Below are 26,481 nucleotides of genomic sequence, written 5' to 3'. Positions count from 1 at the left end.
TATTAGCTTCTTCAGACACTAGATGATAGCCAGGGTGATCGGCCATCCCATCACCAGAGCAGGTCAGCTCAGGCACTCTTTCGACCATTGATTGCCAGTAGTTTACAGTGGAGGAAGCAGATGCAGAGATCCATGACCCAGCACCGGAGCACAATCGGGGAGAGAGGAGCCCCCATGAAACTGGACCGGGAGGCCCCCAGGCAGTGGAGCTGGAACCTGTCCTTGGTGCATGGACTGGCATTTTGGAACCTGAGGCCTATGGTGAGACACTTTGCTCAGCCTTGGTGTAGGGAGGAGGGGACTGGACCTGCCTAGGCTGACTCTACCAGGCTGGGTTGACTCTCCAGGGAAGACCCAGGTGGGGATTGGAGGGGAGGGCTGTGGGGTGGGAGGAGGGAGGACAGGGGAATCCGCGGCTGATATGTGAAATAAAGTTAATTATAAAATAAAAAAATATATACCTATTAAAAAAGAAAAAATCAACTATTAGAAAAGTCTTTCTGGATAATGTTCATATCTTACATATAACATAGGCAAATATTTATGGTATAAATATATTAATAAAGTGGCAGGGTATAGACAATTTACCTCACTGTAATTGTTTAGATTATTATATAAATATATGTATAGCTATACACACATACACATATATGTATATTTTATATATATATGTGTGTGTGTGTGTGTGTGTAATATGTGCATATGTGTGTTTTGAAAAGACTCAGGTAACACAGAAAGGAAGTTAGCAGCCATTGCTGTATATATCTCTGTAGTGTATAGGAAGTATTTTTAGGATTACATTCAGCCTATCCTTCAGAATGTGTGCAAATAAGCAAGCAGTCCAAATACATTTCAACTCCTTCTAGGGTATGGGACATATTAAGATGGATTTGATAGAACATACATGTAGCCACTTTATTATACTGTGAAATTACTGCTCAGTCCTATGGAACAATAAAACTTGTGGAAAAGGCTCCTTTACAATTTTTAGTCATAAATGATAGATTTTTATATACCCCAGACAGTAATATTACTGATAAATTTGCACCATACATCACTTTAATTTAATCTTTTTTTTTCCCTTTATTAAGGCAACTGATTGAGTCAGACCACATGCTGTACATTTTGCTTAGGGAACTCTCTTGTGTGCCACAAGAATTGTTCCTATTTAATGAGGTTACTGAAGACAATGGGGCCGGATTGCAGGACGTATACATACAGTATAATGAAAACCCTCTGCTGAGCCTCCAAAGGCTGTGCTAAGATTTTCACAGTTTTGTGGATTTCCTCATATTAAGAGAAAAAAAAAGTTGAAATTTCTAAAAGAATAGGTGGATGATAAGGATTCAAATGTTTCTTAAGTAGGGTATTTCACTGAAAATTAGTAAAGAAAATATCTTGGTCCTTTGAGGAATGAGTGGAGGGAAGAAAGGGGATTGATTTTAAAAGTATTTCTCAAAATGTATCATGTAGAATGTTTCTGTTTAAACCATACATCTAGACTCTGCACCTTTTTAAAAAAAATTAAAATATAATTACATAATTTGCCTCATTTCCTCCATCTCTAACATATCCCATGTCACCTCTCTCAAATTCATGGTTTCTCTTTATTTAATTATTATCGTTACATACACATTTATGCATAAATATATAAATACAGCCTGTTGAGTCAGTTTGTTTTTACCAGTATATATGTGACTTCAGGGCTGGCAACAGGGTTGACTTTTGCCCTGGCCTCCTAAGTGTCTTTGGCTCACAATCTCTCTTCTAACTGGCCCATTCTTCAGAATTTCATCTGTTTGCTTTCAAATGCACAGATCTGGAAATGTTTGTCTCCAACCTCCAGATCTTCAGTCCTCTTAATGAAACAGCATTTCTCTTACTGTGTGCTCTCTGTTCATGCCAATCACAATGCCCTTCCCCATGCTTCAACCCACAGATCTTCCCTTGTTCTACAAATGCTCTGAGCTTTTGTGCTTTGTATCTTAGCCTTGTCTTTTCTAGCTAGATAATATCAAATTATTGGACAATGCAAGTCTTTAAAAATTCTCTTCAATTTCCCTTTGATGTCACTGTACTGTCTTCCTGAATATGAATATTTATCTTCTCATGAACCATCAAGTCTGTAGATGCAGAGGAACAATTTTTCATGTATTTCAAAATTATTAGAGAATTCTGATGTTTCCCAGCACATAGAATAAATATAAAAGAAATGGTTATTATTCTGATGTGGTCATTATTCTCATGTGAAATGTGTGTATTATATCTTCTATATACAAATATTGTATGTCATTAAAACAGTAAAATCTTGTATAAACAATCTACAAAATATACTATATAATAGGAAGTAAACATGGGGTTCTGGAGTGTAGAGTGCATCATGAAAGGCTGAGGAACAAGTCAGAGAGGAAGGATTAAATGAAGTTCTGAAAGGTGTCAGGAGTGATGAATATGTTCAATATATTTTGGCTATGGTTTGATGAATATGAACATATATAAAATTTATTAAGTTGTGTACAATAAATATATAGAATTAATTTTAAGAGCTTAACATTTTCAATAAAGATTTCTTGAGAATTAAAAAAAGCTGCCATTGCCATGAAAATATATTTACAAGATAGATACTATTGATTTCAACATGCTCTAGCAGGATAAGCACACATAGTTATTGAAATTATTGATAGTAGATGCTGTTTTTCTTTTTTAAGAGATATTTTAATTCATTTTACATACCAATCACAGATCCCCATCTTCCCTCCTCCCGCCTCTCCAGCCTTCCCCACAACCTATCCCCCATTCCCTTCTACAAGAAGGTAAAGCCTCCCGTAAGAGCTGACATAATTAGATTCTCAATGGTATAAACCAAACACTATCATTCATTTTCAAGTGCCTTTTTTATCCTCTGTGAATTGAATAAATGATGGTTCTATTGAATAAAGGCAATAAGAAGGAAAACTGAACCAAGTATGATTCTGCTAGGATGATTGTATGATCTCTGATCTCATCAACCAATTTAACCTTGTTGGATAAAGCTACATTGCTTTTTAAAGTAATGTAGTTAATGTAGAATGACTCGACCCAGAAATGAAAAGGAATGCTTATAAAATAATTTAGGAAAAGTATTAAAGCTGGTACCTGGCCATCACAGCCTGTCACTGGGTTTTAAAATGGCAAAGTCAAAGAGACTGTGCACAAGTAATTGTCAAGAAGTACCAGGTAGAAGTAGAATGTACAACCAGAAGTTGGTGCCCAAATGCTGCCTGGAGACCTCAGAAGGCTTGTGAAGGACATTTATATGATTCTGAGAAGTGGCCATTGTGGTTTTGTGACTTTTCATAGTCTCAAATGATATTAACTAAGCAGACATTAGAAGGAATACAACATAAGGAGAAACCCACTGAGTGCAGAATTGTCTTTGAGGTATTTGAGTAAACACAATATTGGCAATTCTTTGAGCCTAAGAACATATACTGAATAAAAATGATTGACGATCTTCATTTCTGAAAGTATTTTTTTATATTGCTGAAATGCATTAAAATGTCGTTTTATGAGTAATTCACGGAACCAAGTAATTTTCTAGTCAGCGGTGAAAAATATTGTCTGGTTAAATGAAAATGTAAAGATCAAGATGAGATTTTTAAAATACTCTAAGAATTTCTGTTTATGATCCAACTCACCTTCACTCATAGCTTGGGGTTCATTGTAGAGAAGACTGCAGCAGTGAATGATTTTTAAGAGTGTGGTCATTTGCACAACTTTTTAAAAAAGGCTGTTTTGTTACAGATCTTTGCACATTTGCATATGCAGTGAAAGTGTATTTCCATTCTCTGGAAGATGGTTAAATGACACTTAAAACATTCACAGTATGTGATAATACTGATTATCAAATAAGTGAAATTATCCACTCAGTTTTCTGTCTGATAAGCTATTGTTTCTGTCCCTCTACCTACTACTATTTTCAAAACTATGGGCTTGTTTATTAAAAGGGAGAATTGCCATAGACCACTTACAAGCTCTCAAAAAGGGCAGGGGTATAGGGAGCCAGCATGTGCTCTGGGAAGCTTATCGGCTAAACTGGTGAAATTTGACCCTGGTGATGTCAGCTTTATTTTTTTTAGTGTTACTGTGTAAACAAAAGAAGTCACTAGGAGAATCCAGTTTTGGAGTTTTCACCTCATTTAAATTCTTAATTTGTCTCTTGAGTTTAGAAAAGGGCACCTGAGTGTGGTCCTGATTCCCATTAATGGGCTCCAGGGAAGGATTCATTTAGCCTCACTCAGTCTTTCCAAAACAGACTAACCTTGAATCACACAAACTCTGAGAAAAGGTAAATACTGTATTCTGATTCAAATTAACTTAGACAGAGAAGACAATCCCGGGTTGTTTATTTTATTACAGCCCCAGCATAGAGTCCCAAAAGTTAAAGTCAATAAAATAGAGATCTGCAGTTTGTTGAGCGCTAAAGAGGAGATGCTGCAATCATGGTGCTTCCCTTTCTTTTCTCCTCCATCCCCACTTCCTCCTCTGCCTCCTCCTCCACCTCTTCTCTTCCTCCTCCTCTTTCTTCCTCTTCTCTTTCTTCTTCTCCTTCCTCCTCCTCCTTCGTTTTTGTTCCCCATCTTCCTCCCTCCTCCTCTTTTTGTTCTTATTCTTCCTTTTCTGTGTTTTCCTTTCCTTCTTCCCCTTTCCTAAATGTCTACCACCTCTATTCTTTCAATAAAATGTCACCGATCACTAAAAGATGGGTGGGTGGGGGGAGTCCAAAATATTAAGGAGAATTGCCTTGGGGGTTGAATCCTAGAGAAGTGCTTACAAAATAATAGGAAACAATTCTGTCATGAGATTTTAAAGTGTGCATGTCTATAAAGTAACCTTGAAAAAATGCACGTGTTATAGTAAAATAATATTTTGTTGACCTTCATAGATATCAAGACATCTGATCACAAGTTATCATTTTTTTCATGAAGGCACATATTCACCATTCTTTCAAATCTGTCCCTCTCTTCACCCCCCCCCCCAAAAAAAAGATAAAATTCAGTGGAAACTACAATGCTCTACCATGTGTAAAGAGTGTTTTGAGAAGTTGTTTTCAAGCTAGCGTACTTTTGGTAAGTTCCTTCAGACACCCTTTTCTGATTTAGTGTTAATTCAATTCCTTCATTTTCTATCTGAAAAACAAATGTCTGGCCACGTTCACAAGAATTAAACATTGTAGTCTATTGCACAGGCAAATTGAACTGCTAGTTTCCATAAGGAAAAAAAATGTAATGAATCCACCACTCATCTAATTATGAAAGAGTGGCTATTTTTTCAGAAGCTATGCAAGCAATAAGAAACCATTTCATCTGTTTCACATCCATATTTCATGTAAAATTCTTGAGCCTCAAGCAACCAACAGAGTTGTCAATGAAGATATTATTGAGGGAAAACAATTAGTCTTGGGGCTCTTCCCTCTTCAATCTCACAGCAGGTTTTAAGCACAACCCAAACTTGAGGTGCTGACACCTGTAATCAGCACAGGAGGTTCCCTTTAAACTAACAAATCATTCTTCCCACTGGAAGTATAAACAAAACGCTAATTGCTGCTTTTGCTAGCTCATCTTCCCGCTGTGAACACCAGTGGCATTTGGTGTTTTAGCAGTAAGGGGAACTACAATTTATAATTGGCAAATGACTCAAGCGAATTCTGTGTGTAAAGCCTACATGGTTCAATGTCTTTCTAATTACAAGCTCGTTATCAATCATCTCAAAAACATATTTTAATTGCTAGGAGGTGAATATCAACAGCCCACACAAAGACTGCTGCTGGAGGCTCAAGCTCAGAGTTTTTGTTATTGTTTTTTTTGTGTGTGTGTGTTTCTACACGTCTCCGTTCATTTCACGTTTTATCACTCCCACTTAGGAGAACAGCCAGTCCTCTTCCTAATTTGCTGAGAGGAGGGAAATGAGGTACATAGTAGGTTATCTAAAGCATAACAACCATGAAGGCCTAGAGATGAGATTTGGCCTACGGCAATCTCTTGTCTCTTTTACTGAAAACAAAATTCTACATAAATGAAAAGTAGCTAGTGTCCCATCCAAACAATTAAATTTGGTGCAATCTATGTACAAGTTTCTCCAGGCAGGCTTCCTGGGTCATAAGGATTCTCGGGATAATGAAGTCTATAGTTTGTAAGCTAAAGAGTAGCCCTGATTAAAATAAATTAAGTGGTTAGGGAAAAGAACTGGAAACTCTGTGTGCAGAAAATGAATACAAATAAGTATGAGTGTTGCTAAATTTGGCAATATGTGCTTAATTTAAACTCAGAACACTGATTTATTTTTTACATTATTAAGGAATTGACCTTTCCTCTCTAGCTGCTTCTCAGTGTGACATCATTATGTTTCAAAGCCACATTTTATCTGTTCCCTAAAGCAGCTATGTTGAAGCTTCAGCATTATAAATTAATTTCAAATAATTAATTAAAACCTGATAAAGGTAAAATGCAAATTAAAAGTAAGGAAGGGTTGGGGATTTAGCTCAGTGGTAGAGTGCTTGCCTAGCAAGCACAAGGCCCTAGTTTCGATCCTCAGCTAAAAAAAACAAAAAAACAAAAAACCAAACCAAAAAGTAAGGAAGGGTGCCATTTGGAAGTTAGGACTCAGAATGTGGGTCCCAAATTTTGTCCACAGGTCAGAAACAAACCCTAACCTAGATTCTCAGGTCCCCAGCAGCCAAAATGGGAATTCGTAGCTCAAGATGAATATTAAATTCTTTTCCAGGAACACTGCCACTATGACTAAAACAGAAAAGGGTATATTTTTCATGAGTACTAATAAAGAAATACATCATGATTTAGAAGAAGTATATCCTCAATACTCTCCTCATCACAGACACATGATAAATTTCATTTAAATATTTCTCATAGTTAGCATTTAACTATTTCTCATAGTTAGGCTACTAAAGAATAAACAAGTAATTGTGGATATATTGTTAATTATAGCAGACAAAAGATAAAGAGGAAAGCCAGCCAGGATGAATCTCATGATAGAGTTATGATACCCATAAAAATACAGAGATACAGAAATAAACGCAAGGTCACAAACCACACACAGATATCACTGGATGATGCTGACACTCCTGGTTTTTATAGAACACTTTCTCTGACCTTATAATCCAGTGGTTTTTAATGTATGGTACTGATTATTTTCAAAACCATAGATGAAATTGCAGAATAATATAGAACCAAGCATTATATGCCACAATTTCCCCAGTGTATGTCTTTTTGCTGGACATGTAGCTCATTTACAATTTTTTTTACATGAACTAATAATGTAAGAATGGAAATAAAGGCTTTTTTTTTTTTAGAAAACATAGATGTTTTACCATATTTGGATATATTACTATAAATGAAATTTAGGTCTTTAGATTTAATCATTTTAAAGCTATTTGAAAAATATAATTTTAAGTACTACCGTAGGCTTACTGAATATAAAAAATGTTTTTCTAATTAACATAAAAATTTCTAGTAATTTATGCTTTCAAATAATTAGATATGGGAATACTTGTTAATACTACAAATATTTGCCATTTGTGATCTTTCACTTTTTTAGAGATTGGAAGAAACCCTCTAGACCAGATATATTACCAATGTCCACACCATGCAATTTTCTGTATGAAGTAAACTTTATATCTGTCAGTGTTTACCCAATAACCCATTTTACCTCTAAACTTTTATGAACCTCATTTTTTTGTTGCACTAAGGGATTGAACATGGGACCTTGTTCTAAGACAAGTGTTCATCCAGCTAAACGTTTCCCATGCCTCCAATAAGTGCATAGTATATTTTTGGTGGTATTAATAATTGTTTAGAGAGAAACACAAAAACAAATAAAATTGTAGTTACTTTCAATAAAATAAGTTTATATTTTGCTTTAGAATATAACTAGCATTTTTCTGGTGGGGGTAGGAGGACCTCTATTTGTTGAGTCATTGAAGGAGCCAGGTTGAGTAAATCTCCACCATCTATAATAACTGCTTCTCAAACTGCCCATGTGTCCAGACCAAGCTAGTGAGGTAGTGAGAGAAATCATTGAGAAACTATACCCTGGTTTACACTAGACTAAAAGGAAATCAGAGCATCTGAGATGACCTTGAGTCTGTAGAAATGGTGAAACTTAGTAATGACCATGGCATGTAATTAAGAAGAAAAATGGGAAGGGGCAAGTGAAGGTGTGACTTTCGTACTAGGTAGTGGGGGTCTGAAGACTTGCAAAAAAAAAAGTTTGTAATAAGTTGAATCTGAGGACATGCAAGTAGATAGATTATACAGGTATTTGGATGTAAATTTCAAATACTTAAACAGGAGCTGTTTGTATGAAACTTTAATGCAAAGGCACATAGGTGGTATGAACAAAGGTTAATCAGATTTTTCTTAACTTCAGATTTGCTGTTTTAGGCCTAAAATTTCTTTTGCTGTTCATGGCTTTCCTGTGCCTTGTGAAGGGTTTAGAATGTCCTGAGCCACTATCTAACAGATGCCAGGATCATTCCGCAAATCATATCAGTCAGAAATGTCTCTACATTTTACTCAACATGCCACGTGCAAATCGATCCTCTGTGGAGAGACACCACTTTAGTGTTAGTAACCAAGAAGAAACAGAGTAACAAGAAAACCAAATAGCCGTGCTGACACCAGACACCTTAAATTTAATTTGGATCCAAAATATATGGCTCAGGGAATTTTCTTTAATTGGAATAATTGTCATGGATAGGAGTGGGTAATGCGAACAAGAACACATTTTTGTATGTGTTATTGTGAGTCTAGCACAAGGCAAATCCAGGGAAGATGGAGAAATGAGACAAGAAGAGTTGGGAGATTTCAAAGTGGTTGAAGATGGGATTTTCTAGAAATAAGAGATTTTAACAGGTATGAGCTACTAGCAAGTTCTAATGTAGCACTTATTTGTATTAGTTCTAACACTAGTTAAGACTGAATAAGTGCCAGTTAAACCGTTAAACCATAGGCAGAGTTCCTTTTCAGGAAAGAAGCAGGCTGCTCTGCGACTCCAGTTTTAACCAGGGCACAAACCGAACCAGAGTCCTTTGCATTTGATTCTGTCTTTGTATTTGTTTGTTTGTTTACTTAAAAGGAACAGTCTCACTCTTGATACCTGAACTCATGTATTTCAACTTTGTCTTAGATTGATAGTGATTCTCTCTCCCTAACCTTCTAGGTGTTGAGATTATAGGTATTAGCTACTAAGCCCATCTGGCTGGCTGTTAATTGCTAATAAGCTCTAGGGTTTTCATTAAAAGTCTTAATATCTTTAATGTTTCATAGAGTATTAGGGTTTTATTGAACTATAAATGTTGATGATATTACTAGCTTCTTAGTAATGTTAACAGAATTTTCAATACATAGATCTATTTATTGGTGTAAATTTAGGTTTATGTATGAAAAATATAATGTGCATTATTTATCTGATTATTTTGCTCATATGCAAAGTATTTTTTACATTGTTTGTAAACAAAATGATTCCTTTTGATCCCTGAAAAATGTAAAGTTATAATTGTTTGCAAAAATACAACTGATTGTTGGCATCTGATGTAGTTAAAGTATGTGGCATGCTTTTCTCTTTCATTAAAAGTATTTTCTTCATTTACAAATACCTAATTGTATAATGTCTTCTAAAGAAGGTACGTTTAACACTTGGTTGATTTTGTTCAAAAATTCTTGGGATGTATCAAGTCAGTTTCTTTTCTGCACAAAGTTCATTTGGAATGTTAGCATGCAAAGTTGTAATTTGCCTCCAACTGCAAACTCCTTTGAAAGTGAGAGTAAAAACAGAAAGAAATAGAAATCTCTTTTAAAATTATTTAAGGATCTTTATTTCCCCCCTTAATGACCAGATATTACTAAGATTCTGGTTTCTAAAAACCATGCCATTTAGAAATTTCCTTGGCGGACAACATTGCTTTGCTGTGTGACATGTGGTTAATGTTAGTCACATCCTTGATGTAACATAACACAAGCTGGCTAAGGTAATCCAATGTGACATATGACAGCGTTGTAAGCCAGTCTGGAATATCTGAAAGTATGCCATCTCTCAAAGACTAGGGGTAGATAGTATGGTAAACCAAAATGGGCAACTTTGGTGCTGCATTTTGAAGGACAACGTAGTATGCCTCTGTGACAATCAACAGTGATTTCCAACCTGGTAGATTGTAGGTTTTTAACTAAAGCATGTGTATTTTTCTTGCTAGTGAGTTTATATACTTCAAACCACTGATGTTAAATCATTGAAAAAGCAACCGCTAAAGAGCTGTGATTATATATTATTATAGGTACAAGAGAACATTTCTCAGGTAATTCAGAGATGAACTAAAAGTACCTAGCAATGTATGAAAGGGTGACATGCAGACATGTGGGTCCTAGTTACATTTCATTTGTGTAAAGTGCTCACTTTGAATCAAATGTCATTTTATTAGCGTTGGAGGAAAAATAATCTAGAAACATGAGCACTCAGGAAAAAATATAAGTATTCTACATATGTTGTTGGGTTTCTCTGTAAAAAAGCCTTTCTCTCCTCAACCTAATTTATTGTGCAGGCTGTGGAGAATTTGAAAACCATGTTTTCTTCTAGGATTACTTCAAGAATGGCTCCTTTGGTTTTAAATTTGTTTCACATTTGTTTGAGCAGAAAATACTAGCACTAATAATTCTTGATGAATAGTGATGAGTTACAGAAATGAAAATAACCTGGACACTAAATTCGATAGGGGATGGAAAAGGAAATTGGACATAATATGTACATCTTAGAATGAAAAGGTAAAACTGCACTACATGGTGAAGGATCAGCATAGCCGTTCTTCCCGACAGCTGGGATGTTCCACTGCCTTACTCAATTATGTTTAAAACTGTTTTATCTTCCCATAGAAGCCAAAAGTTACAAAGTGTTTTTGCACAGATCTCAGAATAACTGCATTGGGATCAATGGTAACAACAATACACTTTCTTACAAACTAAAAAATAATGTATCTATTATGTATATCATATATCATCTATATCTACTATGAGGACTGATGTGTGTATGTATTCTAATAATTGTTTCCAAATATAGTACGTTTTAAAATGATAAATGGGGTTTGCCAAACTGCTGGAAACATAGGAAAATAGGAAGAAAATCTATTTCATTTAATGTTCTTGGGTAGGATAACAAAACTTTTCAATATATTTGTATCGAGCACATAGCATTTAGTAATGTGCTTCTGTTTTCTCTTTTGAAGTATGAGAGAGTTCTATGTTTTAATGCCAATAGATTCTTTTATCCTGTTTAACATAAAGAGACACTGAAGGCTTATTGTAGTAAGTGGTTGAATCCTTATTATGGTTCAGGCATTGAGGTTGGTGTTCACAACTTTTATATACTACTCATAAAGTCAGAGGTTCATTAAAGTATTGCAGGACATATTGAATAACATTTAAGGCAAATTTAAAAGCAAATGGAAGATGAATATCTATCACCCTGATGCTATACTTTGTTAAGGCTGAAGGGGTAGGCAGGGGTTATATCTTAAGTTCTGGTTGGTACTTACATGAACTCAGGTTTGTAGGTAAATGCATTGCAACCTTTTACTTCTTAGTGTAGAATTAATTTTATTGGAAGGGATCAATCGTCACCAATGAATCCAAAAGGTGGGATCTGATGCAATTTGGATCTGTGGAGGAAACGACAAGAATATTATCTAAACTGAGGAAACCAAAGGTGAAGAAATTATGTTCTCCATTGAGTTGGCTTCAGGAAAACTGCCTGAACTTGCTTATGAAACTGGGTTTCCATGTCTCTTCATACTGTTTACAAACAGGCAGCCCCATGGAGACAGGGAATGTGGTGCTAGGAAAAAATGCTAAGTTTTGCTGGAGCCTACCATTACTGTTCTCCAGGGATCGTTAGCAGCCGGAGAAAGTTGGTGAAAAGGGCTTTTTAGCCCATGATAGATAAGAAGTGAGACCCACTTAGTTTAAGGGACATGTTCAAGGTCATAAAGCTAATAAATAGCAGGTAAGTGTTTGAACCTAAATGAGGAACTGAAAGTTTGCTGCATCAATACAATATACAAATGAATATATAAAAGAAATGGCATAGAATAGAAACATAAATAAAATAGAACCGATGTTTTGACATGTGCAACGGCCTCCCTGGAAGAGCCATATGGTAAAGTTGAGTAATAGTTTTGTGGTTACATTGGTGAATTAAGGAAGTGCGGAAATTCCTCGAGAGTGGTTTGGCATGCATTTTGACCTCTTAAAACACCATAAGGTAGAACACAACATACCTGCTCAGACAACTCTGAATTAATTTCCTTGATATCTAGTTTGCTGAATGTGTTACTTTGGGTAGTGTATTGAATTCTTGGTGCAGAACTCTGTAAAATGACTAATAGTGTTGCTAACCTATGTTCTGTTCATGATAGTGTGATAAAAACATAACATTGCACAACTCACAATAGGATCCATTCCTGTTTGGGTCTTCAGGCCATGTACTGCTCAGCTTCTCCACCTCTTTGTCCCTGGGGTGTGCTCATCTCATAGTAAAGACAAAGGAGAGGTGGGAATCAATGGGTGGAGCTGAAGGGGCTACCTCATCACTTATTCATCTGTAGACATTTTAGGGGAGGTCACAACCTGGGCCTTTTGGAGTAGCATGGGAACTCACTTCACCTCATTGAGAAGGAAAGAAAACATCTGGAGCTATATATTCTACTCCACCAGACCCCAAGCCCAGGATCATGTACTTATGGCAGGAGATGAGAAAATGGAGCTCTGGCGGTAACGTGAACACATTAGGTAGTCTAGAAACTGAATTTAACTTTCATTCCCAGTTTGAGATTCATAAGCCATCTGAATAAAAAGAAACCTCATGAAACACTGAGGCTACATGTAGCATTAAACTAGCATTCATTTTGCCATTAACTTCTGTTATAATGACTGAGTTGTGCTGGTTACTAAAGTACTGGCTTTTTCCTTTTTTTTTCATTTTTCTTTATTAAGAAATTTTCTACTCACTCCACATGCTATCCATAGTCCCCCCAGCCCTCCTTCCCAAGCCACCCAGCATCCCCACATCCCCCAAATCAAGGTCTCCTCCCATGGGGAGTCAGCAGAGCCCAGCACACTGAGCCTAGGCAGGTCCAAGTCCCTTCCCACTGCACCAAAGCTGTGCAAGGTTTCACACCACAGGCACCAGATTCCAGAAGCCTGAAGTACTGGCTTTTTCATCTGAGGCCAGAGTTTACAAGAATGAACACTACATTAAAAAAAAAAAATCTTAGTAAGAAAGAAAGACTTTAGTTTCCTTTTTAATTTAAAATTTAAAAATGAATAGTAAACGAAGACATGACTTTACAAAGTTTACTCTTATTTTCTAAAGAATTCCAAATATTATAGAAACTTATTTCATAATTACTGCAGGAGGGAACAGTCAATACAACAGATGCACAAACTCTCTCTCTCTCTCTCTCTCTCTCTCTCTCTCTCTCTCACTCACTCTCTCTCTCTCTCTCTCTGACAATACTTCAATCAGAAGCTAGTATTTGGAATACTTAATGAAAATAGATTTTGGTAAGGATGCCATCCCAGTAAGAAAACTTACACTGGTTTTGTAAACTTTAGGACAAGAGGAAATTTCTCGATTGAATATTTCTTAACAGGTCTTTTCTATGTAATGTGGTCAATTCTCTCAAGAGGACTTTATTTTTTTTTTTAAATAAGTAATGGATGTGGTCTGGTAGAATTTTTCTGGATGAATCCTTGAGGAAAAACCCAAGAAGTTTGGACTTCCTTCTCTGAGAATAATGACACCACTGTATTTTTGGTATGAAAAGGTTTTCGCCTTGGTTGCCAAAAATCCACTGTTTTACCATCAGCTATAGAGTGGCACATACAGTGATTGAGAGCTCAAGCAGGTTTTCTAGGATGGCTGCATTTCAACTTGAAGCAGTGCTTAACTTGAAATGTACTTTGAGTTGCTTTTGGATACAGGAAAAAAAAAAAAAAAAAACATTCTTCCTTCCAGCTGACAGCCAGTCAACAACACCCACTACACAAGGTGTTGATTTTATTTTCTAATATATGGAGTACATTGAACACTTCTAAGTAAAACTACAAACTGATTCATAAAATTTAACTTGTATTTGCAATTTCAAAGTGGAGTTTGTATGCATGCAGGTCTTGATAACACGTAGAACAGTTTTTGGTCTGTGTAAAATCAAATGGCTAAGTTGTAATAATTTACCTATTTTTTCACATTAAAATGTAGTGCACAAGAATAGTTTCCAATAAAACCTGAATTGTTTAAATGCTTCCATCAAATTAAAACTATTCTAGGAAAAATGCATGAGGATGTTTTGGTATTCCATTTACGACAAGCTTTTGAAATAACAAAAAGGTTTTCACATGAATTTTGGTGTACTGTAGACATGTTCTCTCTACACACTGATATAACATGTATTTTTAAAATTGGCATAAAATTAATGGATAAATGGTAGTTATATATTGCTAAGGATCTCCTGACATATAAACTCCACTTTGATACTGCAAATGTGAAGAAATTTTTATGAATCAGTTTGTAGTTTTCAAACGCTTCTTAGATGTGTTCAGTGTATCCAAAACATTATACAATAAAATAGTTTGAAAATAAACTGGCAAAACAAAAATAAATTAGCGAAGAAAGTTTGATTAAAAATCCTGCCCCTCACTGGTTTGAGATAGGAACATTATAGAGACAAATATGCTTTAATGACAAGATTCCTTTGTCCTTAGAGTCAGCATACATAAGGAGCTACCTACCTTCACAGGAGTATTTACAGTCTTGAGACTTGTAGCATCCTGTAGCTTTCCCCTGAAATTTCAGGTCCAACTGAGTAAAGTCATGTGAAAGAAAACACTTAGGCACTTTGTGCTCCAAATCACAAGACTAGGGATCTGAGATCTTGGATAATTAGAGCTAATTGGTGACTGTACACAGAGATCAAGTTTGCTAGAAAAACTGCTTTCTCCATTGCTTCCGTTTCCAGGCACTGTTCAGAATCAAGGTTACAAAAAAGTTTGGGTGTTGTGTTAATTGATTTAGGAGTATGTTTTGTGCTCACCTCTGATGATGTGAAATGAAATGCAGCCGCTGGAAATGCGGGCTGCGTGGGTGTGGCAGCCTAATAAGCTGAAACCGGTTTGTTGTTTAGCAGTGAGCATTCGGTTGTCTCTTTCCTGAAATGTGGGCCTGGCTGGAGAAAACAGACAAATTCTGTGTCATATAGATGAAATATTCAGTTAAGCTGTGGGAACTTCAGGAGTTTTATTTTCCCCAAAATTTCCAAGACACTAATGACCCGCCTTCAGTTTGTATATCTCATCTTAAATATCTTGAGGCACACATTAGGATGATCATATTGTACAATGTCTCCTATTTTTTAAACTCTAATTTTAAATAACTTTATGCTCTAATTACTTTGCTAGATAATATAAGGCTTTGAAATAAAATTCCTGAAAATATTGAAAAATCAGTAAATTTAGAAGTCCAGATGAGAAAAACTTTGTTGGCATATTATCCTAATTATGGTAATGAAGTTGGTGTATAATGAATAGATTTTTTTTCCATAAAGTGAAAATTGACTAGACATTGATTAGATATCCTCTTTTTTCTTCATTCTGCTTTACAAATATTCAATGTCTGTATCGAAGTTTAAATTTTATTCTAGGTAGAAAGAGTCACCTTTGTGACAGAAATGCATGCTAAGGACTTCAATTGCTAAGAATAAAACACCTTTAACTGGCTACCTTTCGTCTCTTCTGATATTTGAATTTCCCTTATTGCTACCTCCTGAGTCCTTTATCTTTTTATAGAGATTTCTCTAAGTTGGGAAGCCTTTGATCAGTTTTATTTCTATCATGAAGTAAAACTTTACCTTTGGAAGTAACCCAAATTAATCTCTCGTCACTGTATTTCTTGAATCAGAAATTATTAAGATCTACATCATATTAGTAAGAAAATTTACTTAAACGTTTACAGCCCTCCAAAGAGAAACCCAACCCTCTTGCTGTTTAAATTCCCAAGCTTTGATTAAATTCTACAACACAGCGTGGAGCAGCACTAAAGTCATGTGATGGAGGCACTTGATAATCGGTCACCTTCTACCCTTCCCTTCTACATATGGTCTCTGCCACTCTCTTTGAAAAAACAAACTCGGACACCCAACATAGAAATAGACTTCAACAGCAGTCTGAACACTGAATAAAAAAGTAGCAATGTCTGAAAAATACAAACAGAAACCTCTAAAATAATGTTTTATTTATCACATACAAACGTGTTTTCCTAAGAATTATTTCCAGTGTGGGCCACCATATGGAAGCAGGAAGCCATTACAGGAATGGACTAAGATGGTTTGTATCAGCTGCATAACTTGTTTTGTTCTATGCCTTCAGGCTTCAAAACCCGCTTCCCATATTTTTTTCCTTTCTTTAAAAATAATGTACATCAGTTTAATTTATCCCAGGTCCTGACAGGGGGATCAGATTTTAAGCATTTAATGCTGTGGTTTCAAATCCAATTTCTCAGTGTTCATCGTTTCAAAAGTGGCAGAATTCAGGTTTTGAAAAGATTTAAGAACTCGTAGAGGACTGGCCCCCTTTCTGAAGTTCCACATTAACGTTAAAGGCTGCTCTGTAAGAAAGGCACAGTTTGGTCTGAATTTGTCTATAGTGCTTCAGGAAATACTCAAGCCTCAGACTCTCCAACAAGAACCTTCTCTTACTGGTGTCAACTTAGGAATACTGTTTAAACTCAAAAGGCATATTGAATAAATCATCCATTTACAGGTTTTCTGAACTAGGACACTGATTGGTTGGTGCATTTTCCTGAAAGGAGGGTATCAATAGATCTGCTTAAGGCTTGATTCCACTGAGTGTGTTCTGAAACAGCTTTCCCTGTGACCGATGGAATTTTCATCCATTCAGACATGAAGCATAGGTCTCTACACAGTCAATTCATTGTAGGCTCCCTTTATTGCTGGTGGGGGAACCTCCAAAGGTCAGGAGTCCAGATTGCTTCAAATAAACATCCAGAATCTCAGATGCCTTTTTGAAATGGACCCAAGTTTATTTGAACCTCGTTCCCTGGTTTGGAAGTCAGGCTAAAAATTTCACAGAAACAGATTTTTCTTATGAGATCTCAGAATGTTGTGGTTTAAGTAAAGTAATAAACAAACTTGAAAAATGAAAGGCAGAATTGGCCCAAACTCACCTGCTTTCATTCTGGGAAATGCCTGAAACTGAGTGGCATTGTGCAAACTTAAAAAAAGAAAAAAAGAAAAAGAAAAGGAGGCAAGAAGGTAAATAGCATTTGACTGTGGTTTGGCATAGAATTCCAAGGTTTAAGACAACATTTTGCCACTTTGTCCCCTGTTTTTGTGTTTCCTGGGATGACTATTTTGCCATCCACCTCCCCTTGTCTTCAGTTTGAGAGACCTCTGTATTCATACTCCATTTTTCGAGTTGCTAATAAAGAATAAATCTTGAGTGATTTGAAATGGGATATTTCCTATGTCTTTGTAGGCACGAGTGGATTGAAACTGGTATTTGCATGATGTAGACAAAATAAGAAAGAAGGAAGAATTTTCAACATGTTATCATTCCATACAAGGTGTAACAAGTGTGGTTTTTTTTAGTCATCATAGTGAAATCATTTAACAGATTTTTAGCTCCATTTACCAACTGGTGACACGTAGCATGCTTATCAAGGCATGCTAACTTGCTCAATTTTACATGTAATGTTACTGCTCTTAAGGAGGTGAAAAGGTAGGACTGGGGCTGAGGATGTTCAGGTTCAAAGATCACACACTTCAGAATCAATTTGTGAAATTTTCTGTTAAGTTGTTAAGGCCCCTCCAAGAGACTTCTAGTCTGTTTACCTCTAATAAAAGTCACAATACTATCTATTCTCTTCAGAAGGGATTACATATCTTACATATTACCTAGGAAGTATATCTGCTTTGTAAATCTGAGATGTGAATATAGGGAATTTCTGTGCTAAAGAATATAAATTTTAACGAAACTGCTGTATCTCTGTCAAGCAGTCATTCAGATTATGAGAAGTAGGTGGAAGAGGATGTTGAGAGGTACATAAAGAAAACAGAGTGCCTAAGAAATGAAAATATTTTCCAGGTCTTGAAATGAAGAGACACAGTGAAAAAATTCCAAGTCAAACCTTTTCCCACAAATAAACTGTTCTTTGCTTAACAATGCTTCAGAATTGTGTGGATGTTCACTTTCTAACGCTTTTTAAAAATTTCTCCTTCTTACATATTTCAATAATGGTGCATTTTCTCAGTTGGGTTTTCATATAATTCGGCTTTGCACATATGCTGTGCTTCTGATAGAAAGAGTTCTATGCTTACTGATAAAATCCAAACTACTTTTGCAAAGCTCAAAATAGTCCGGACACATGATACCAGGACTGATGGTGAGCTACCCATTTAAGCTATGTATTAAGTCTAAATTTAATCAAGGCCACATTTTATTTATACATTTCATGCATTAAACTCATTTAATCTTTTAGTCAGATTTCATTAGAAGAAATACTACCGTGTACATCATGCAGTAGTGAAGCTAGTGTGGTTCAGGAATTTGAAAGGAGTTAGAGATCAGGAGTCTGATTTCAACATTTCTTTTTCTTTCTCTCCTCAGTGCTAGCAGCAGGTCTGTTGTGGGGGCACACAGTTTGTTTCCTAGCACACTAACACAGTCAGCATGCTCTTTACAAATGTGTAAACACAGACATTCTCTGTAATCAGGGAGGTTGGTATCTTAAGGCAGGATTATGTTTTTTTAGGAAATGCAATTTATGCTCAGGATTGGGTTTCGTTTGCAGACTGATAACGTCTGGGGTTTGGGGAGATGATAATAGTATTGTGTCCTGCCTGCCTGGCATCTGAAAACTCTGGCCTTCCTGAGCAGTTGTGTCTTATGATCCCAAGTTAGACTATGTCCATTCTTCCATTCTTTGAATGATGGCCAACATGAGGGATACGAAAATCATTTTAAACTTATAAAATTTGCAACATTTATAAGCCACATGGGCTACTGCAAGGAAATACAGAGAGACATGAGGAAAAATACGCAGGACACCAGGACTAACATCCCTCCTCACAAGTCAGGAAATTAAAATTTATGTCTGGAACTCTGGTCTCCTTGAGGTTGAGGTTGTTGGGTGGGGAGCACGTTAGACACGATGCTTAGACTATAATCATTTTAGTCTGCTTGAGGCATGGCCCTAATATTATAAGACAAGTTAAACATATGACAAATATTCATTCCTGTTTCAAATACAAGTTGAAATAAATCCACCCAAATACCACTTGGTATTATAAGCGTTCTCTATAAATCCATCCATCCACTTTATCCAGAAAAAGCTGCTGTATGTCTTTTCCAAGGCAATAAAAATTGTTTTCACAAGTTAGAAGTTTCCATGCCCAAAGCATAGGTTTCCCCCTAATATTGAATTCACCGGATTGCCTTTTCAACTCCTCTTTCTCTCCCTCCTCCCCTCATCCATTCCTTCTCTTCTTCCTCCTTCTGATCCTTTCCTTTCCTTTTACAAGGTTATGCCATGAAAGCAAGGAGTTGAGATCCCACCATCCCCTATGCAGGGAATGCACATCACATGAAAGAGAGCTAAGTCCCTCAGTCAGCTGATGTTCTTCATGTTAAAAAAAAAAATCCTTGATGAATTGCGTACCCAGAACTAAATTTTGTCTTAGCACCATGACTGGCATCTTCCCTTTTAATCATGGGAATAGGTACTGGGAGGGAGGAACCCAGCCCACAGAAACCTCAACCTGTCTGGGCTGTGCTTTGAGCGCTGTGGCAACTCTGACCAGGGTGACAGAAACTTAGGATTGTTTGCTCAGACATATTTTTCTAAATGACATGTGTGTGTGTATGTGAATTAGAAGGACCGGAGGATGCTGCCTTGACCTGATTTTCCCGAAGAAGGTCCCTGTACCGCATTATAATTATCTGAATGTCTAGGTATGCCTTATAGGCACGAGTCTGTGGACAAACTTTATCTATTATGATTCTTCCAAGACACTTGGAAAAACTCGTTGTTCAGAAAAAAAAAAAATAAATAACAAACTTACATTGGGGTCCTCCGTTTGTTCCACCTAGATTAAAAATGGAACTCAATTTCACTCAGTGGCTCTCATTTCAAAACTACTTGTTAAATGACAACGTTTCGGCCTGAGATGTAGCATCCCTTGAGTACGTATTTGTTATTGTTCTTGTTCGTTTAAGGTTTCCAACAGAGAGCTAAAGTATTGAAAATCGGGAGCTGGAATGGAAAGTCGGACACGATTTTAGAAGCAGTCTCGCTGCCTTAACTGGAGAGAAAAATATTAGCCTCAGCTAACCTACCTTTTCCATAAGGTGTAAAAAGCCCTTTCTACAAGGGGAGAATGTGAAGGCCGGCTCTCGGCTGATTGCTTGCATGCTATTCCTACGCACGCCCATTGTCATAAGCTGGCGCTGGGTGAACGGCTGATTCTAACCATATGCTAAAGGCAGAAAAACTTGGAAGAGTTTCCTCTAGGGTGCCCACACTATGTCCTGCTGGATCCCCAGGCTCCAGAAGAAAATGAAAACTGTGAGTTCTCCCAAGATGAGATTTCATCCAGATGGTCTTGAGTTTATATATTAAATAACAAGTTCTGGACTTTTAAAGTAGCTTGGTATTTTTTTTTTCTTTTTCTTTTTCTTTTCTTTCTTTTTCTTTTTCAATAAATTGTGCAGTCCATATATATTTGTCCACTGGGGGGCGCACAAAGGCCATACTACTGAAGCCAACTCAGGCCGGAAACTGAAAATCTAATTTAAGATACATCACTTGAGTGGATTAATTCATAACTACTGTAATTCTAATAGGATTACTAATTTATAGTGTCAAACGCCATTCAGACCTCTGCTCTGGTTCACTTTTGTGCAGCCTGCTGAAGGTCTGAAATGCTGTGTCTTTTTTTATTGGTCTTGTTAGTCTTCTGAGGATTTTATGTGTTCAGTACTATATTTATATCATTCTTCTCCTCCCTCCAGTTCCTCCTGTGTCACACCTACACCCTTACTTCTTCTCAAATTCATGGCCGCTTATTATATATATGTGTGTGATGTGTGTGTGTGTGTGTGTGTGTGTGTACATGTATATGTGTGTGTATTTATATGTATGTGTGTGTTAGTTTAGAAATACACTCTTTTAAGGTCCTTTAGCACTGCTTGTGTGTATTTAGGGCTGAACTCTTGGGTCTGATTAACCTATCAAGGGGCATGCCATTGGAAAGGACCAAGTCGGCTTCCCTTGGCAACCATCAATTCCTCTTATAGGGTTGAAGCTTCAGAATTGCCCCTCTTTGTCCGCATGCCAATTGGTGTTGCTAGACTTTATGTCTTGTTTAAGGATCCATGTCATTGAGATTACCCGGGGGCAACTTCCTAGCTAAAGACGACACTCCAAGCAGGCACCCTGGTCCTACTGCTTCTGTCTTTCCCACCTTCTTTCATAATGCTCCTTGAACGTAGATAAGGGAGGTTATACAGAAGAACCAGTTGTGCAGGGGCACCCCATAATCATTGTTCTCTGTCTTTGGATCAGTGGTGGCTTTCGGTTCTAGTGCCTGTCTATGGCTGAAAGAAGCTTCTTAGGTGAGGGATGGGAGTTGCACTTCTCTGTGGTGCAAGGGTGAGGATCTTGAGTGTAGTTAGGAATTAGACAGTTATAGTGAGACAGTAGCAGCAGACCATCTTCGTGAGTTCAAGGGCATCCTCAAGGTCAGAAAGCAGGGAAACAAAGAGGTCTTGTGAAGGTGGAGGATTATGATCCAGACAGATGGAAACATATTCTTGCAGAATCCCTTTTCATACTTCTCACATTAGATAAAATAAGCTTGTTTATCAAAACTATTTTTAGAATTGTTTCGACTAACTTGAAACTAGTTTTTAAATAAGCATGATGGTAACCTTGTAGACAAACAAAATCCTATGAAATTCAATGAGTTTTCAGCTTTTTCTTCCTCCTCATTTTATAATGTTTCCCTAAGGTGGTAACACTTAAGAATGTAATGATATTTTATTTTATTTTCTTCTTCTTTTTTTTTTTTTTTTTTTTTGGCCAGAGCTGAGGACTGAAACCAGGGCCTTGTGCTTGCTAGGCAAGCGCTCTACCACTGAGCTAAATCCCCAATATGGTAATTGGGTGAGTAAATTTAAATAATATGGATAGAGGTGATTCAAACAATAAAGTGAGTATAATGCAAACTTGTTACTAAAAATGGGTAAGCCTCCCATTGTGACCACCAAAACTGTCTATTGTAGTGAATTAATTTTGAAATTAGGAGGATTTGAATCACCCAAGCCCAGTACTTTTAAGTAGCTAAAATCACTTAAAAATGAACCGTCTAATGTGGTGGCCTCTAGCCCTATTTCTTTAAATAAAACTAAAAATTTTATTCCTCTGTCACACAAGTCAATAGTCAGAGGTCAAGGGTTTGACCCTGATAGGTGATTAAAAGTCACCACGTTGGTGAGCTGATAGATATCAGATTGAATTGTCTAAACTCATATAAATGTCCAGCTTTTGTCAGGTGTGGTGACACACACCTGTAATCACAGCTACTGGAAAGTCTTGGGCAGAAGGATTAAAACACAAAAGTCGCCATGTTGGGATGGCTGTGATTAACAATGCTGAAAGCTCTACTGCCCAGCTACTCAAGAATGTCCAATTTTTTTGCTTATTTGGATTTGTTTCTTGGGGTTTTTGTTGTTTGTTTTCTTTTTAGAAAAAAGAGAGAGAGAAAGAACATAAATTTGGATGGGTATGGAGATAAGTAGGATCTGGAAGGGGTTGGACAGGGGAAAACCTGATCAAATATATTGTATGAAAAAATATGATGATTTAAAAATGGAGAAATGTCTGTACTCCTTTGTGGTTACATATTTCCACCCCATCTGTGTCGTGTCTCTCTGCTCATTTCTGTTATGATATATCCTAGAAAGCAAGAATTTTCAGTGTTAGTGTTTTTCTCATTAACTACTTTTCCTGCTTATGTCTGTCTCAAGACCATGAAATACCTGCCCACATTTTTCTGAAACAATATTTTTTCATGTTCTATCTCACATTGTAAAATATCATTGGCCTAGTTGGAAATCCAATGCATGGTAGTCAACAGCATTAAGTTAGCTCAATCATTATAGTATTAAAAGAAAAAAAAAGTTTTTTTTTTCCTCCTAAGAGGAAGTATGGAAATACCAAAGTTGTAAAACATATTTACTTGCAATTAATTACAGTTCAGAAACTTTGTTACTTAAGCTAACTATCACTAAAGTAGAACTCATTGGAGAGTACACCAGCAGGTGAATGTTTTAGTGAAATAACTCATGACTTTAGTTGTGAGAATGTATTTTTATGACTATAGTATATCCTTCAACACTCCACATTGACTTATTTGAAAATTCTTGCTTTAATGGAACAAAAATTCCTGACTTCAGCAACACTGAACCACATGTTTTCTTTTTAGTTCTTCTTGGTTCTGATGTGATTTCATCTTTACTTTTCTAATAAAGAAAATGATATGACTGACAAGGGAAAAGTTAATCACTAAAGTCATGCTTTGTGGATTTTAGGACTTGTGTGAGCTCTTGGGGTTCCTGATCTGTTTTATTGAATGTTCTTCAGATTTCTCCCTAGTTATCAAATAGTGACACTTTTCTGAGATTGTTCAACCATAGTAGAATTTACTTTGGGACCCTAATTCTCTAGTTCTTTTTTCTTTTCCTTTCCTTTTTTTTTTTTTTTTTTAGTTTTTCGAATCAGGGTTTCTCTGTGTAGTTTTGGTGCCTGTTCTGGAGCTCACTCTGTAGACCACTCTGGCCTCGAACTCACAGAGATCCACCTGGTTCTGACTCTTGAGTGCTGCTGGTATTAAAGACATGTGCCACCACCACGGGCAATTCTGTAGTTCTTAGTTAGTGCTGACATGCTCTAAATCAGTGCATCTCAACCAGAGGGTCAAATGACCCTTCTACAGAGGTCATATATCAGATGTCCTGTATGTCAGACATTCACATTACAATTCATAACAATAGTTTGTCAAGTTTTCTCTCTTCAAATGGATATAGCACTTCAGAACATATGTGTCAACCTTGTCATTTGATAATATCTCTTCTGATCATTCCACATCTCCTAAGATGTTGAAAGCTGTATGCATGTTGTACTTGTGAGGCTTTGTTCTTTACTGAAGAACTGCACAGAGAAACTGGCTTTCTTTCCTTGTAAACATCTCAAGGTATATCTGTGTTTGTCAGCTTTCTGTCACTGTAGCAAAATAACCGAGAAAATCAACTTATTGTGAAGAAAGATGAACTTTGGCCTATGGCTTCAGAAATCTTTTCAAGCAATTTCTTCAGGGTCCTGAATCCCTGTTCATCCTTCAAAGGCACAAAACTCCCGTGACACTGAGCTCCACCTCCTGATGCTTTCATCCCTTCAAGAAAGTGTGCCCACTAGGACTACACGTTTAAAATACAGAATTGAGAGAATATTTCCCAGTCCAAACTATAACAGTCTATTTGGTAGTACTTGTGTCCTGGTTATGATCAGTGCCTTTTGAATTATTAATTTCAAGCACTCCTTCCTCTGACTGATGCACTGCTCTATTGTGTAATATGTCTTACCACTCACCATCCCAAACCCATTTGACTTCATTTGAGATTACCAGTCTACGAATGCTATCACTTTGATTGCATATGGAGCCCTAGCATCCTTGCCCTGTTATCAGAATCTCCCCACTCTGACGAGTACTAATGACCACTCTCTGTAATAAGCGCTAACTGAATTGCACCTATAGTCTAAATATGTGTCCTGCATCCCCAACCAATCCCTATGTTTAATTTTAATTCCCAGTTCAATAGGGGCAACAGAAGGGGCCTTTGGGGGTGGCTGCTTAGGAGAGTTCTATTCCCATGAATGAGAATATGGTCCTTATTAAAGAAGCTCAAAAGAGTCCATTACCTCCTTTTTACCATGAAAAACACAGCTAGGTAGAAGATCCTTTCTAGGAGGAATGGATCTTCATGTAACTTTAACTGTTCTAGTGCTTTAATCCTGGACCTCACAGCCTACAGAATCATGGGCAACACTTTTATGTTATTATAAGTGGAGTCCTAGTTTGTTTTCTATTCCTGTGATAAATATATTGGTCAAAACGCAACTTGAGGATAAAAAGGTTAATTTGGTTTGTATGTCCTGGTCATAGTCCATCCTTGAAGAAATTCAGGACAGGAATTCACGCAGGAGCCTGGAGGCACATACTGAGGCAGAGATTGTGGAGGAGAGTTGCTTACTGGCTGTGTGTTCTTCCTGGTTGCTCAGCTTGTTTTTTTTTAAATGTCACTTAGGCTGACCAGCCCACAGGTGCATCTGCAGTGGATTGGGCCTTCCCATATCATGTCAACCACTAACAAAGAAAATGTTCCACAGATTTACCTAAATGCCAATCTGATGGAGGCATTTTTCTCAACTGAGGGCTCTCTTCCCTGGTGACTCTAGCTTGTGGCAAGTCACCAAAGAAAACAAAACAAACCCAAAATCCGAATCAAACCACCACCACTGACAAACAAACCAGAACAGTTATGCAGTCTAAACTAGTATTCTAACACAGTCTGAATAGACTGAGAGCGACAGAAACATTGTATCCAGAGCAAGCAGCCACATTACCAATGCTGTCAACTCAATGAGGATGCTGCATAAGTTTAGCTTATGGGGATTCAAGGCAACTGTGCGAAGGTATAATGAGTTGCAAATTCTTTAAAAAAAAAAAGATCTCTGAAGCAGTGTCTAATGTAGCACAGGTTGGCCCTGAAATCACCATTCAACTGAGGATAGCCTTGAACTTCTGAACATGGTACATTACCAAGTGTAGTTAAGTTTCACATTCATAAATGGACTGGCTTTAAAGATAGGCAATGAAAATTATCAAGATCCTGAGATCCTTATTTTTTTTTTTTAAAGAAAGAGCTTTACTTTTATTTTACCTGGCACTCATATCTGAAGCTGGCAGGTTTGACTTTACAGAGCTACAAGTAAAGCAAGGGGCCTTTCTGTTTGGAGAAGAGTGAACTGGGCAGAAGGGGAGGAGATATTGAGCACATAGTGAGGTAGGATGTCCTGAATGACCCTCAATAACCTAAAATGCAGCACGGCAGGCAGGCTCTTCTTTTTTTAAATTTTTATTAATACAATTTATTTATTCTATGTGTTTTTCACATCATGTGTCTTGATCCCATTCATTTCCCATCCCTTAACATCTGCCCTCTGCCCCTGCACCCCCCACCAAAAGACTCAATAAAAAAAAAAAAATTCAGGAGAAAAAAAATGAAAATAAAATGATGAGTTTAAAAA

This window comes from Onychomys torridus, chromosome 20, assembly GCF_903995425.1.
Source record: "Onychomys torridus chromosome 20, mOncTor1.1, whole genome shotgun sequence".
Classification (NCBI taxonomy): domain Eukaryota; kingdom Metazoa; phylum Chordata; class Mammalia; order Rodentia; family Cricetidae; genus Onychomys; species Onychomys torridus.
The sequence above is the reverse complement of the archived record's forward strand: the minus strand, read 5'-3'. Positions refer to the sequence as shown.